The sequence below is a fragment of the Elephas maximus genome, chromosome 12 (assembly GCF_024166365.1).
Source record: "Elephas maximus indicus isolate mEleMax1 chromosome 12, mEleMax1 primary haplotype, whole genome shotgun sequence".
Lineage (NCBI taxonomy): Eukaryota > Metazoa > Chordata > Mammalia > Proboscidea > Elephantidae > Elephas > Elephas maximus.
Genome location: NC_064830.1, coordinates 94,804,000 through 94,819,112, shown reverse-complemented (window position 1 = coordinate 94,819,112; position 15,113 = coordinate 94,804,000).

The window sequence follows — 15,113 nt, the reverse complement described above, 5'->3', positions numbered from 1 at the left end:
TCCCAATTCTATATCATTTTCTCCTTTGACGCCATTTTCTGAAAGATGTCTTCAACTTTAACATCTAGACCTTCTGATTTTCTAGAACTTTTCTGAGTTTTTCCTTTTTAGTATCTTATTTTTTATATCCAAGAGGTCTTCTTTGTGTTTGAAATGATAATTTTATATAGCATGCAGCTGCCATTTCATGATTGCAAAATCTTTCTTCATATCTGAAGTTATTCATGCCAGTTTCTTTTTTTTTGAAAAAAATTTCCCTGCCTGGTCTCTGTTGCCTGTAAGCATCTGCTTTCCATCTATTTGATTTGGTGTCTGTGCTTCATGTTGTGTGTCTTCTGCCACTGGCTGGTAATCCTTTGGTTGTAGGGTGATTAGGCTAGGCCATTTCACCCAGGGAATGCCAAAGTCCACAACTTTAGGTCTTTTCTCATGGGTTGGTCTGGTTTTCCAGGGAGAACCTTCTGGTCTCCTGCCAGAAGATGAGGCATGAGGGCTGTGCTCTGGGAGCTGGGCAGATGGCTGCTGACTCAGCATATTGCTCATGCGTCCACAGACTCCCTCATTTTCCTATGGTCATTCCCCCTGTCAACTACATCTGACATCCCAGAGCCCAGGAACTTCTGAACCAACCTCCAGATCCTGCTGAGTTATGTGTGGGAGTATGTTACCTAGGGGTGCAGAGTGGGAGAGAGGAGCTGAGCTCTAACTGCTGCTTCGACACACTACCTGCCAATCATTTTTATTTAAGCCCCTTTCCATTCCCCTTAGGTCCCTGGGTGGTGAAAATGGTTTGTGCTCAACTGTGAACCTAAAAGTTGACAGACTCAACCCAGTGGTACGTCCGCTTCTGTAAAGATTACAGCTAAGAAAATTCAACAAAGCAGTTCTTTTTTTTTTTTAAACATCATTTTAATCTCATTCTTTTTTTTCCTCCTCGTGTCTTAGTTCTCTAGTGCTGCTCTAACAGAAATATCACAAGTGGATGGCTTTGACAAACAGAAATTTATTTTCGCAGAGTTTAGGAGGCTAGAAGTCTGGATTCAGAGCGCTGGCTCTAGGGGAATGTTTTCTTTCTTTGTTGGCTCTGGAGGGAAGTCCTTGACTCTTCAGCTTCTGCTTCCTGGTTCCTTAGAAATCTCCACTTGGCTTGGCATCTATCTTACCCCATCTCTACTTCTTTTGCTTACTTGTTTAATCTCTTTTATATCTCAAAAGAGATGGATTTAAGACACACTCTTCACCAATCCTATTTCATTAACATAACAAAGACAATCTGTTCCCGAATGGGATTATAACCACAGGCATAAGGGTTAGAATTTACAGCATATACTTTTGGGGGACAAAATTCAGTTCACATCATTCCACCCTTTGGTCCCGGAAAAGTTATGTCCCTGCCACATGCAAAACACATTCACCCTACCACATCATTCCAAAAGTCTTAAATCAGTTCCAAGTCCAAAATCTCATCTTCTGAATCATCGAAATCAAATATGGATGAGACATTAAGCTTATTCCATCCAGGGGCAAAATTCCTCTTCATCTGCCAAACCAAAAACCAAACCCATTGCCATCAAGTTGATTCTGAACTTGTGAAATCTAGAGTACAGGTTATCTGCTTCCAAAATGCAATGGTGGAATAGGCACAATGTATATATTCCCAATACAAACTGGAGAAATTGGAGGGAAAGAAGGGATAACGGGCACCAAGCAAGTCCAAAATCCAGCAGACCAATTTACATTAGCCCTCAAGGCTTGAAAACAACTTGTGTTCTCTGAGACTATCTAGAGAATCGGTCTGCCCTCCAGCTTCTGAGTGTTGGCCATGCCCTCTGGATTCTGGTTGGAGGCCCCTTCCAGGCCCACTGGGATGGCAACTTGTTCCCTTGGGTTTGGTTGGCCCTATTTTCTTAGTCCATCTGCGTGGCAACCCCACCCCCTTGGCCCTGGCAGGTCCCATTCTTCTGCCCCTTGGGCATGGCAGCCTTGCCCCCTCAGCTTAGGGCAGCCGCCCCATCCTCTTGGCCAAACCGAATGCTAGGCCCACACTCTGGAGTCCAGTTGGTGAAGATCTGACTATTTGAAACCTAGGAGGCTCTGGCCCCACCCTTGAGATCCAGGAGACTGTAATCCCACCCTTTGAAACCGAGAAGGCCCTGCTTCTAGTGCTCCTTCCAACAGTTCTGCTGATCTCTGAGCTACTCCAGGGATGGTCCTTTTCTTGGAGCTCCTTTGGCCTATTTCCTGCCTGTAGAATTCCAAGAGGCAGACAGTGTTCTTTCCTTTTGTTCTTTCTCTGTCCCCTTCAGTCTAAGCTGATGGATTTTCTGTTGTGGTAGTTTGTTAGATCAGTCAGATAGGCTTAATCTCTGTAACAAAATATTGTGTAGCCATATCCTTGGTAAACAATCTAGGACACGTGTCCTTAGTTTATACAATTGAATTTTCCAAATCTTTAAGTTTTGTTTTCATTTCACAGAGTTCATTTTTAAGTCCATCTCTTTCCTCTTGCATTTTACTATAAGTGGCAAGGAGAAACCACATGGCCCCTTTAAGATCTTACTTAGAAATCTTATCAGCCAGATATCCAAGTTCATCACTTACAAGTTCTATTGCTGTCATTAGATGCTATGGAGTCGGTTCCTACACAAGGTGACCCTATGTACAACAGAACAAAACACTGACCAGTCCAATGCCATCCTCACAATCATTGAGCCCATTGTTGCAGTCCACTGTTTGAGCCCATCATTGCAGCCACTTATCAATCCATCTCATTGAGGATTTTCCTCTTTCTTGCTCACCCTCTACTTTACCAAGCATGATGTCCTTTTCCAGGGAATGGTCCCTCTTAATAACACATCCAAAGTATGTAAGACGAAGCCTTACCAACCTCATTTTGAAGAAGCATTCTGGCTATACTTCTTTCAAGACAGATTTGTTGGTTCTTCTGGCAGTCCATGGTATATTCAATATTCTTCATCAACATCATAATTCAAAAGTGTCAATTCTTCTTCAGTCTTCCTTATTCATTGTCCAGCTTTCACGTGTGTGACCTAGTAACCAAAACCTAGTGCCATCGAGTCAGAGGCAATTGAAAATACCATACCTTGAATCAGGTACACCTTAGTCCTCAAAGTGACATCTTTGTTTTATTAACACTTTAAAGAGGTCTTTTGCAGCAGGTTTGCCCAATGCAATGAATCATTTGATTTCTTGACTGCTGCTTCCATGTGTGTTGATTGTGGATCCAAGTAAAACTAAAGGTTCTACCTTCCACCAAACATTTACATAATTCAAGAAGTTCTTTGCCACTGCATAAAAAGCATCGCCCTTCCTCCATTGTCCAATCACATGCTCGTCATTTTCTTTTAAAGCATCACCAGAAGCACATTTAACGTCCACATTTCTAGCAACATTTTGTTGCTGGTGTCATGTGTATTCTCTAAGAAGATAGAGAGTTTCTCTATAGCTCTCCTCACTTCTTTCTGAGCCTTCACCAAAATTGCCTTTGAAGTCCATAACTCTACCAACAGCTTCTTTAAGGCAATCTAGGCTTTTATTATTAGGTGCCTTAAAACTCCTCCAGTCTTTATCCATTACCCAATCCCAAAACCACTTCCACATTGTACGTATTTGTTAGAGCATCACCCCACTCCAGGTACTAAATTCTGTCTTAGTTATCTAGTGCTGCTATAACAGAAATACTGCAAGTGGATGGCTTTAACAACAGAAATTAATTTTCTCACAGTTTAGGAGGCCAGAAGTCTGAATTCAGAGCACTGGCTCCAGGAGAATGCTTTCTTTCTCTGTTGGCTCTGGAGGAAGGTCCTATCTCTTCAGTTTCTGCTTCCTGGTTTCTAGAGATATCCCTGGGGCTTGGCATCTATTTTACCTCATTTCTTCTTCTTTGGCTTGCTTGGTTAATCTCTTTTATCTCAAAAGAGATTGACTCAAGACACACCCTACACTAATCCTGTCTTGTTAACATAACAAAGACAACCCATTCCCAGATGAAATTATAACCACAGGCATAGAGGTTAGGATTTACAACACATAATTTTTGGGGACACAATTCAATCCATAACACCTGGGTTGATATTGTTTATTTTATGAGCCAATCTGTTATTCAGCTGAAATGTGACCTTGGGAGTAGTTTCAGTTAAAAGCTTAAAGTGTATCTCAGGGCAATAGTCTTGAGGTTTCCTCCAGTCTAGAGCAGTTCTACTCTGTAACACATGGTGTTGCCATGAGTTGGAAATGACTTGACGGCACATAACAACAGCATCCCCACTGCTGGAGGCACCTGACGCCACCACTTCTTAAGCCTCTCGTGGACTCGAGGTGTGAATCAGGCCTTGTCTCAGCTTTTCCCAAGACTGCCTCCAGTCTGTGAGCTGCTCCAATGTCCTGGCTTCTGTCTTAATGCACACTCTTTCACTGTCTGTGTCAGTGTCTGGGGGTGGCTGTAACAGAGTATCACAGAGTGTGGAGTTGATGAGAATGGAAAATCTCTGCTTCACAGTTCTGGAGGCCAGGAATCCTGCTGACCCTGTTGATTCCTTCTGAAATTCTGAGGGAGAATCTGTTCCAGGCCCCTCTCCCAGCTTCTGGTCACAGCCTTGATCCTTGGCATTTCTTAGCTTGTAGATGCCTCACGCCAAACTCTGCCATGGCCACCTTTCCTCTGTATTCCAATTTCCCTCTTAGAAGGACACCACTCAGATGGGATTACTGACCAGTATGATCTCATGTGGGGCCCTGGTGGCACAGTGATTAAGAGCTTGGCTGCTAACCAAAAAGCCAGCAGTTCGAATCCACCAGCCACTCCTTGGAAACCCTATGACAGAGTCCTATTCTGTCCTATAGTATCGATATGAGTCAGAATTTACTCGACAGCAATGGATTTGCTTTTATGACCTCGATTTAACCTAACTCATGACATCTTCAAGCCAAAACAGTTGTCATGGAATCAGTTTTGACTCACAGTGACCCCATGTGTGTCAGAGCAGAACTGTGCTCCATAGGGTTTTCAATCTCTGATTTATTGGAAGTAGCTTGCCAGGCCTTTCTTCGGAGGTACATCTGGGTAGACTTGAACCTACAACCTTTCTGTTACGAGCTGAGCGCATTAACTGTTTGCATCACCCAGGACAGATAACATCTTCAAAGACCCTATTTCCAAACAGAGTCACATTTACAGGGTCAAGGGTCAGGACTTCAACATGTCTTTTGGGGGGATACAAGTCAACTCATAACACCCCCCATCTTAGTGGGGTATTAGGAAGGGGTGCGTTCTACCCATGCTCTTTTCTTGGAACCAGCACTGCTTTTCGGAACATCTTTAACACCAGGAGTCTGTTATTTTATTTCTCTAAAGGGGTGCCTGGAGCTGCAGCAAGTGGGCTTTGTTTTCAGCAGGCCGGTGTCGGGTCCAGGCACCTCTATTTCATGACCTGCACCCCTCAGGCCACCCCTTGCCCCTCTGAACCCTGTTTCCTTATCTGTTCAATGGGAGTGAAAATCCCGCCTGGCAAGGCTGTTGTGGGGCAGGTCAGGCGAGATAAGGAGCCATAAAGTGCTGTAGTCACAGGACTCAGCACGCAGCTGGTGCGGCTCCGAGCAGCCTTTGTCTCACTGTTTGTGCAGGCACCTTATCTCCCCTCACCTGTGAGTGAGGCAGCCCACACGGCTCGTCTTTGTGACCAGCCTGGGCCCCAGGGCTGGGCCTTGAGCGGGGGACGCTTGCTGCATGTCTGTGGGGGACGATGTCTCGAGTGACAACTGGTGGAGTTTAAGGGCCTGGATTCTTTTTCTCTCTTCTGGGGCGGCATGCAGGGGGCAAGGGCGGGCCCAGGAATGTGATAAATCTCCCAGCCCCCGGGGACTGATCTTCCGCCCCTGATAGGCCACCTGCACGCGGAGAGGCTGCCACCGGAGCGGCTGTCAGCTCCGGGAGGGGGCCGCCTGTCCTCACAAGACCAGGCCTGTGCCGGGAGCTGCATCCGGAATCTGACAGGAGAGGCCTCCTCTGCGGCGGGGTCCGTGTTTCCTCTTGTCCAGGAATGTCCTGCTGTTTCTCCTCCTGAAGGCGTTTGTTCCCCAGGTTCCATTCCGCTCCCGCCTTCCCAATTTAGTGAAAATGGGCCTGGCCTATGAGCTATGTAACTGTGCAGTTCCCTGGCACGCATGACTCCTGCAAGGACAGAGTCCCCACCAGCAGAGAAACACTGTTGCCAAAGGAATATAAACCCAAAACCAAACCACTGCCGTCATCAATTCCAACACATAGTGACCCTGAAGGACAGAGTAGAACTGCCCCATAGGGTTTCCAAGGCAGTAATCTCTACAGAAGCAGACTGCCACATCTTTCACCTGCGGAATGGCTGGACCTTTCGATTAGCAGCTGATTGCTTTAGCCACTTTGCCACCAGGGCTCCTTTAAAGGAATATGGGAAAAGGAATCCAAGGACTCTCAGCTGGGTTCCTTACTGGGTACGGCATGTGACTTACAGGTGATGGCCCCATGGAATAAACAGAGCCATGCCTCTGAGCAGAGTTCCCGGGTAACATAAATGGTGAACACGCTCAGCTGCTAACTGAAAGGTTAGAGGTTCAAGTCCACTGAAAGGCACCTTGGAAGAAAGCCCTGGAGATCTACCCCCAAAAATTCAGCTATTGAAAACCCTACAGAGCACAGTTCTACTCTGATACACATAGGGTTGAAGCTGGCTTGATGGTAACTGATTTTTTTACTAGCGTTAGGTTATGCCACTGAGCAGCTAATAAAAACATAAGACCTGTTGGCCTTGGACCAAAATAGGTATTGCAGAAGAATGCCTACTCCAAACCACAGGCTTGGGAGACTCCCACGGGCACCCCAACATGTGTGGGGACACCTGGGAGACACTGCTGGCTGTGATGATCTTGTTGGTCATCAAATGTGCTGGCCAAGGTAGGAGTCTGTGCTGGGCTCCAGGGAAGGCTTGCCAACTGCCCTAAGATGCTGCTAGGGTCAGATATGTTCTCCCCTTCTCTCTACCTCCAACCTAGCTGCTGGGCAGACATCGCCATACCTAGATAGCCAGTCGGTGGATCAGACAAGGACTGGAAACATGAGAGGCTGGGATGACCTGGGACAGCTGTTCTCAAACTTTAGTGTCCATAACAGCCCCCCATGGAGACTGTTAATGTGGGCTCTCGGGGTACCCCCAGAGATTCTGATTCACAGGCCCAGAGTGGTGGACCTTGGACTATGCTCTGAGTGATATGGGGGACTCATTCTTCTGGCCCCTCACCAACTGGGGGGTGACCTCCGCCATGAACTTCCCTCCACGGCAACTGGAAGGAAAGCTGAGCTATGACTTCCAGCCTGGCTCTGATTTGTGGCAACTTACACAGTGCCATGAGCTAGCCCCTTTCTTCTCTGAGCCTCAGTTTTCCCATCTAGTTAATGATATGATCTCTGTTATATCTCCCCTCCCCTCCCCCCAAAAATATGTATTGAATTCCTGGCCCTTGTACCTGTGTATATGATCCTGTTTGGAAATAGGATTTTTCTTTTGTTATGTTAATGAGGTCATACCAGTGTAGGGTGGATCCTAAACCTAATCACTTCTGAGTTATAAAAAGAGCAGAATTGACACAGAGACACACACAGGGGGAAGACAGACACCAAGGAAAGTCAAGGGCCTCACTGGGCTATCAACAAATACTCACCTGTCCAGGCTTCAGGACCTGCCCTGAGAACCCCCTGTAAATAGCATCCCATCAACATTATATCACCTGATTGATATTCTCCAGCATTTTATTATCTATCCCCTGCCCCCTCCAAGAATGTAGGAGCCATGGGGGCTCATCTGTGTTGTTCCTGCTGGCGTTGGAGTCCATTAACAGCAACCAAAACAAAAAAAACCAAACCTGTTGCTGTCCAGTCGATTCCGACTCATTGCGACCCTATAGCAACAGAAGGAGTAAATAAATGAATGAATCTGTGGCAGGCTCTGTGGACTCCTCCAGGGAAGGTCCGACCCTGGAGAAGGGGTCTGGAGCTCAGGGAAGGCTTCTCAGAGGAGGCAACAGCCATATAAAATTCCAGGCAAGCCATTGGCATGCTCTCCTCTGTGAAGAGAGGAAACTGAAGCATGGTAGGGGGCAACTTGTCAAAATAGACACACCCTGATACCCCGCCCCTGGGTGTGCCCAGGAGATGGGTCAGGCCTCCTCTGAGGGGTGGCAGGCTGTGCACCCAGCCAGGTTGGGGTAGGAGAACAGGGCTGGCCACCTGGAGGGTCCCCTACACTGGAGGCCATTGACTGGAAGTGCCTCCTTGCTCGTTCTGAGTCAGGCTTTGACCCCAGTCCCGAGAGCCACTAGGCAGGGCCAGGGCTTGAAAGGAGCCATCGTTCTCAGGGCGCTTCCCATTTGGGGAATAGGGTACTTTCTATTCAGGGATCAGGGCACTTCCTGTTTGGGAGTCAGGGTACTTCCTGTTTGGGGGATCAGGGCACTTTCTGTTTGGGGATAGGGAGTATCAGATTAGGCTTTGTTGGAGGCAGAGGTGGGGGCATGTTCATCTCTTTGTCCACCCACTGTCCTACCGCTCAGACCCCTTGGCCAACTGGGTTACCAGGTATTCCCTAGCCCTTACAGCCTCATGGGCGCAGTGACCAAGGATGCTCCCTGAGGTCCCCTCCCACACCTTGTTTCTACATTGTTGGAGCTGGGGTTTCTGGCTGGGAGGAATCGGGGGTCTTCAGCTCCAGATCCTTCTCCCCATGTGTGAGTGGTGGTGGACTGTACCATCCGCCCAGGTCACAAGGCCTGGACTCCACTGTACACCGAGTGTGGCCTGGCCGGGCCTTCAGAGGGCTCCCACTGGCCTCCCGTGCCTATCTCCAGTCCGTTTGCTTTGGTCCAACAGTGTGCTGTCTTCAAACACAAACAGACGCAGCCTCTGTTCCCCACTCATACCGGTCCCCAACAGTAGGGCCCTCGCCTGCCTTCCTGGCCTCACTTAAATGCCACCTTGTCATGTTCCTTCTACACCCAGCCCAAAGGCTTCTCTCCCTCAGCAGAGTCCCAAGGAGAGTTTGCCTGTGGCGGAATCTTGGGTGGGGCTTTGCAAGGCCTGATTTGGCCTCATCTCTGGAGGAGGCCATATTGCCAAAGCACAGCCCCAGGCCAGCAGGTGCAGCATCACTTGGGAACTTATTAGAAATACAGACTCTTGGGTTGGGACACGCCCTCCAGGTGATTCCGATGCCCTCAAGGTGAGAACCACTGCTTCCCAAAGGCTCTCTGCGGGAGTCTGCACAAGGCCCAGTAATTAAAAAGAATGTCAGCATTGCTCTGATGTGGCTAGACCAACTTTTTGGGGGACCAGCACCCAGAAAGCTTTACATGCCTGACCTTGACAATCCTAAAAACCACCCTCAAGGCAGAGGAGTTGAGGCTCATTTTACAGATTAGAGGACTGAGACTCATAGAGATTACCGATTCATATAGGGCCCCAGAGCTAGTACGTGGCACAGCTGGAATTTGGACACAAGTCTGTTTAGACTCAAACCATCGAATAGCTAGGAAACATAAGAATTACATAGAAATGAAAATGAATCTTACTTCTTTAGGGGTGTGTGTGTGTTTTAAGCTTAATAGTTTCAAATAAGCTTATTTTTCATTCTTTTTTTTTTATTGTGGTAAAAGATACACAACACAGTAATTGCCATTTTAACCATTTTCAAGTGCACGACCCAGTGGCATTAATCACACCATGTCGGGCAATCCCCACCACTATTTCTGAAACTTTCCTGTCACCCCAAACAGAAACTCTATGCCCGTTCAGCAATAACTAGATCCACATAACCATTTATCTCAATAGAAATCCCAAGCTTTGGTGTGTCAAAAATTCGCAGCCAAGATAAAAGAGCAATGGAATAGACACAAAATTGGCCACATTGATGACAAAAAATAAATTAATTACATGAAAAGATTTGCAAGTCAATGATTTAAAAACTCCCGAACCACTGAGATCCCAAGAGTTAAAGAGGTGAAGGACAACAACAGACACTTTACAAAAGAAAAAAGTACCAGAAGGAGACAGGCGAAGGGAAAAGGTAGCCAACCTCACTCATATCCAACAAGGTGAAGTTTTCCAAGGAAGAGTGGTGTGAGAGTGGTAAGCATGAGTTGGTTGAATGAGGTGCTGATGTTTCTCTTCTCAGCTCGGGCAAGTGGCTTAGCTTTCTAAAGCCTCAGTTGCCTGGTCTATAGAATGGGTGTACAGTGCCTGAAAGGATCATTGAGGAGTGGGATAAGGTAGTGTATGCCAAACTTTGGGTTCAGTGTTGGACGTGTGGTAACAGCTCATTAAAAAGGCCCCAGATGAATGAATCAATATTGGCTCATTTTAGTATTATCATAACCCTACGTACATCAGAAAAATGCCTGCGATGTGTTGAGTCAGAAACCAAAACCAAACCAAATTTGTTGTGATCGAGTTGATTCTGACTCATAGCAACCCTATAGGACAGAATAGAACGGCTTCATATGTTTCCAAGGACAGAAGAGGATACAAAACCATTGTAGCCATTTTGCACAGAGACGTGCAAAGAAAAGAAATCTAGGAAGCACAGCCAAAATGTCAACAGTGGTTGTAATCGGGGGCGAAAATCTTTTCTTCTTCGTTGCCCACACTCTAGAAACATAATACTGAGACATCACTAATTATGTATTATTACTTATATATCTATAGCGTTTTTATCAAATGAACATTAAATATTGTAAAGATATTTATAATAATATTGATGTCAATTATTTGTGTCTTTTTTGTTGACATGTAACACCCAGATGGGGAGTTATGTGAAGCACACTAATTTTAAGTGTAGACATCAATGAATCTTTACGAGCTATAGAACATTTCCAAAAAAACCCCTAAACCCAGTTGCCATCGAGTTGACCCTGATTCATGGTGACTCACATGTGTCAGAACAGAACTGTGCTCCACAGGAGCTTTCCATGAGTGATTTTTGGAAGCAGATTGCCAGGCTTTCTCCTGAGGCGTCTTTGGGTGGACTCTTGCAGCCAAGCGTGTTGACCGTTACACCATCCGGGTACTTCAGAATATTTCTAGAGCCCCATAAAGTTGCCTCCTGCACAGTGGTGTCACTAGGGTTGGTGTCACCCAGTGGGGTAACTCACGGTGTTCCCCTCTCCCCTATGGACTTCCTCCTGTAACGGATCATACAGAATCCTTCATTATCAATTTTAATCATAGAATAATAGGTGATGAATGTAGTTGTAAATTGCTTAAATGTGATATTTCTTAGATTGTATGAATACTAACAACAAAATTGCTTTGCAAAATCTTTCTGCACTGAATTATGACATTATTAGTTATGTTATTAGTGACTGAGCAGAAGACTTTCTTGATTTTTCTCCTTTTCCTTTAATTACTACTTCATTCTCAAAAAAATTATTGATATAGGTTCACAAATACTAATTACCACAATATTGTAGTTGAAACACCAGAAAATTTGACAAAATTGGCAACTAAGAAAACACTGGCAGCAAGGAAAACCACAGCTTGTGCTCTTGGCGATTGCAGACAAAACCACGTGACTGGAAGCGTCAACATAATTGGGTAACAGTGACAGCTCTGACCGGAGGGTATTAGAAGGTTCAAAGAGTAAATTAGCATAGAGTTTTAGTCTTGTAGGTATATTGATACATGTAACCCAGGCTTACAAAAAAAAAAAAAGTTTTTGTTGTTATAACTAATTACAGGGATTTTTTTATAAAGAATAATAAATTTCTGCTGAAACACTGCACGAAAAATTTGTAGACAGTCATTTTGGTGTCACCCCCTCTGACAGTATCACCTGGTGTGGTCTGCACCCCTGTACCCCTCTAGTGACCACTGCTCCTGCACCTTTCTAGTAGGTACCCTACCTCTGAGTAACGGATACTCCAACTTCCAGGACCGGGACTGGGTAAGGCAAAATGGGTTCCTGGCCAGAGCTTGAGAGTGAACATCTCCTTAGAGTTTTCCCCAGCACCTCCATAGACTCACCCTACTCCTGGCCCTGCTGACCTCTTTCTTCACCATTTAGTTTTGCCTATTCTTAAGTTCCATATAATGGAATCATACGGTGTTCCCTCTTGTGTCTGGCTTTTTTCATTCAAATAACCTTAGTTTGCAAGAGTCATCCATGTTGTGAGGCTCAGTGGTTGGTTCTTTTCTATTGATGTCTATAATTCCATTGTATGAAAATGCTATAGCTATGGATCCATTCCCCTGTAAGTGGACGTTGAGTTGTTTCCATCTTTTGATTATTATGAATAAATCAGACATATACAGATAGTTCCCAACTTACGACAGGATTCCATTCCGATGACACAGTTGTTAAGTTCTGACATAAGTCAAATATCTCATTTGTTAAAATTTTCGTTATTATTGCCTTTTATTATCAGTATCTTTATAAATTCGATCTTTTTTTTTGTCTTTGGGGGTTGGAAACATTACGTATAAACTTCCAGAGATATTTTAATACATACATATATACGTACACAAAAAAAAAAAATACACACGTACACGAAAAAAGCTGCAATGTTGGCATTTAGTCAGTTGTGGTAATGAGTCCACTTTTGGAAGGTTCTGAGTCATCTGGTTTATCCCTGGGAATGGGAATGAATGTCACTTCTAGACAGAAAATCAGTGAGAATTATCTGTATGGCCCTTTTACATGCTGCAACATTGTATGTAGTACATATTACTAACTATAACATATAAAAAAAAAAAAGCCGGCGGTTATAAGTGTGGTTCATTGTAACTTGAATACGCGGTAAATCAGGTACGACCTGTATTACTTTTATACATTTAAAGTTAAGAGTCTTTCTATTAAGAAAATTCCAAGCTAAAATTCCTTCACTGGTGATTTTTACCAATATAGTCAAGAAAAAAATAATTCCACCCTTAACTTGTCCAAAAACTAGAAAAGGAGGCAACCCTCTCCACTCATTTTCAATACCTATTAGTCTCTGATAACAACACTGATCAAGAACAGTAAACGACAGGAAAATATCAGGCCCCTAAAAAAAAATTAGCAAAGTCCAACAACGTATAATATGTTATGACCTAAGTTGTTTTTATTCCAGAAAAAAAGAGTTGTTTAATATTCCAAAATCTATTAATCATGTTAACAGATTAAAGGGGAAAATCATATATGGTCATACAGCGCAGTGAATTCCTATTACATAGTCCTTCTAGCCATGGTCTCGTAACTTTCATGAAATGATTGGGTGAGACTATGCAAATAAGGTGCTTATTGCCACCAAGGGGATTGGACAGTTTTCTGATGCAAATAAGGTACACGGAACCCTTGTAGGGGATCGGTCAGTTTCACCATCTCACTAGGCTTAAAGGGAGCCTATCCTAGAGGTTGGAGGGGGGCCTCACTAACTTCAAGAAGAGAACCAGGAGCAAAGTGTGTCCTTTGAACCCAGTGTCCCTGTACTGAGAACCTCCTAGACCCAGGAGCCAGAGATAGCTGAATACTGTAAGCGGCAGCTGCGAGATATGACAGGAACCAGGAGATTGGTGTGAGATAACATGGTGAACGAAGTAACTATAGCGGGCATCGTGGCCCGTGGATTGAGAGAGCTCAGAGCCTTCTGGCAAGAGGCTGGCTGGTGGAGTGGGGTGCCTACAGGCATTCACTGGCAGAGCTAGGCTTGCCGACCCACAGAGCAAGAGAGCTGAATGCTTTCAGGCCGGAGGCTTCTTGGCTGTGTGGGGTGCCCCCACTTATCAGCAGAGCTAGAGAGCTTTGTGACACTCGCCTGAGCAAGGCAGAGGCCAGGCCCGAGCTGGGGCCAGGCCAAAGGCTGAGGGTCGAGGGCTGCAAGAGAAGCCTGCTTGCGGGCATGGCTGAAAGGCAGTTGTCCTGGTTGAAGAACTGTATCTTGAGTTGTTCCTCTTAGTTCCAAGTTGATCCTAATCCTAAATTGTAACCTTTTACTTCCCTAATAAACCCTATAATCTTGAGTATGGTCTGTGAGTTCTGTGTGGCCATTGCATTGAATTATCAAACTCAGCAGAGAAGTAGAGAGTGCTGTGGGAGGGACAGCTGATTTCAGAATTGGTAAAAAGTTGGGAGAGAGGAGATACATTTGACCTCCAGTTCATAGGACTCAGCTTTGGGCTGATGACGATCGTAATGCTCCTCCCCTGTCCTGATGTTTGATAAGGACATCATGCCAAGTCATTTTTACAGGTCATTTAAGCAGATAAGAAAAGGTGTTTGATAAAATTCAATATCCATTCACGAAAAAGATACTTGAACTAGAAATAAATCAAGTATCTTAACTTAATAAATGGTATGTACAAGAACCCTATGTTGTTGTTGTTAGGTGCCGTTGAGTCGGTTCCGACTCATAGCGACCCTACGCACAACAGAACGAAACACCGCCTGGTCCTGCACCATCCTTACAATTGTTGTTATGTTTGAGCTCATTGTTGCAGCCACTGAGTCAATCCACCTCATTGAGGGTCTTCCTCTTTGTACTGTGCAAAGCATGATGTCCTTCTCCAGGGACTGATCCCTCCTGACAACATGTCCAAAGTATGTAAGACACAGTCTCGCCATCCTTGCTTCTAAGGAGCATTCCGGTTGTACTTCTTCTAAGACAGATTTGTTTGTTCTTTTGGCAGTCCGTGGGATATTCAATATTCTCTGCCAACACCACAATTCAAAGGCGTCGATTCTTCTTCGGTCTTCCTTATTCATTGTCCAGCTGAACCCTATAAAAAAAATAGCAAGCATCAAATGCGAAGGCTTTCACTTTGAGACTGGGAACATGGTAGGGATGCCCTCTATCACTATTTTCATTCAGCATTGTTCAGGAGATCCTAGACAAAGCTGTAAGACAAGGGGGAAAAAAAAAAAGAAGTAAGGATAGGAAAGGAAGAAATAAAACCTTCAGCCTTCACAGAGGGAATGGTTGTGTGTATAGAAAGAACGCAATAATATGGAGATAAATTATCTGAGTTAGTAAGAGAGTGAGGAAGTTTGTTGGATACATATACAAATCAATACATAAAAATCAGTTGCTTTTCTATA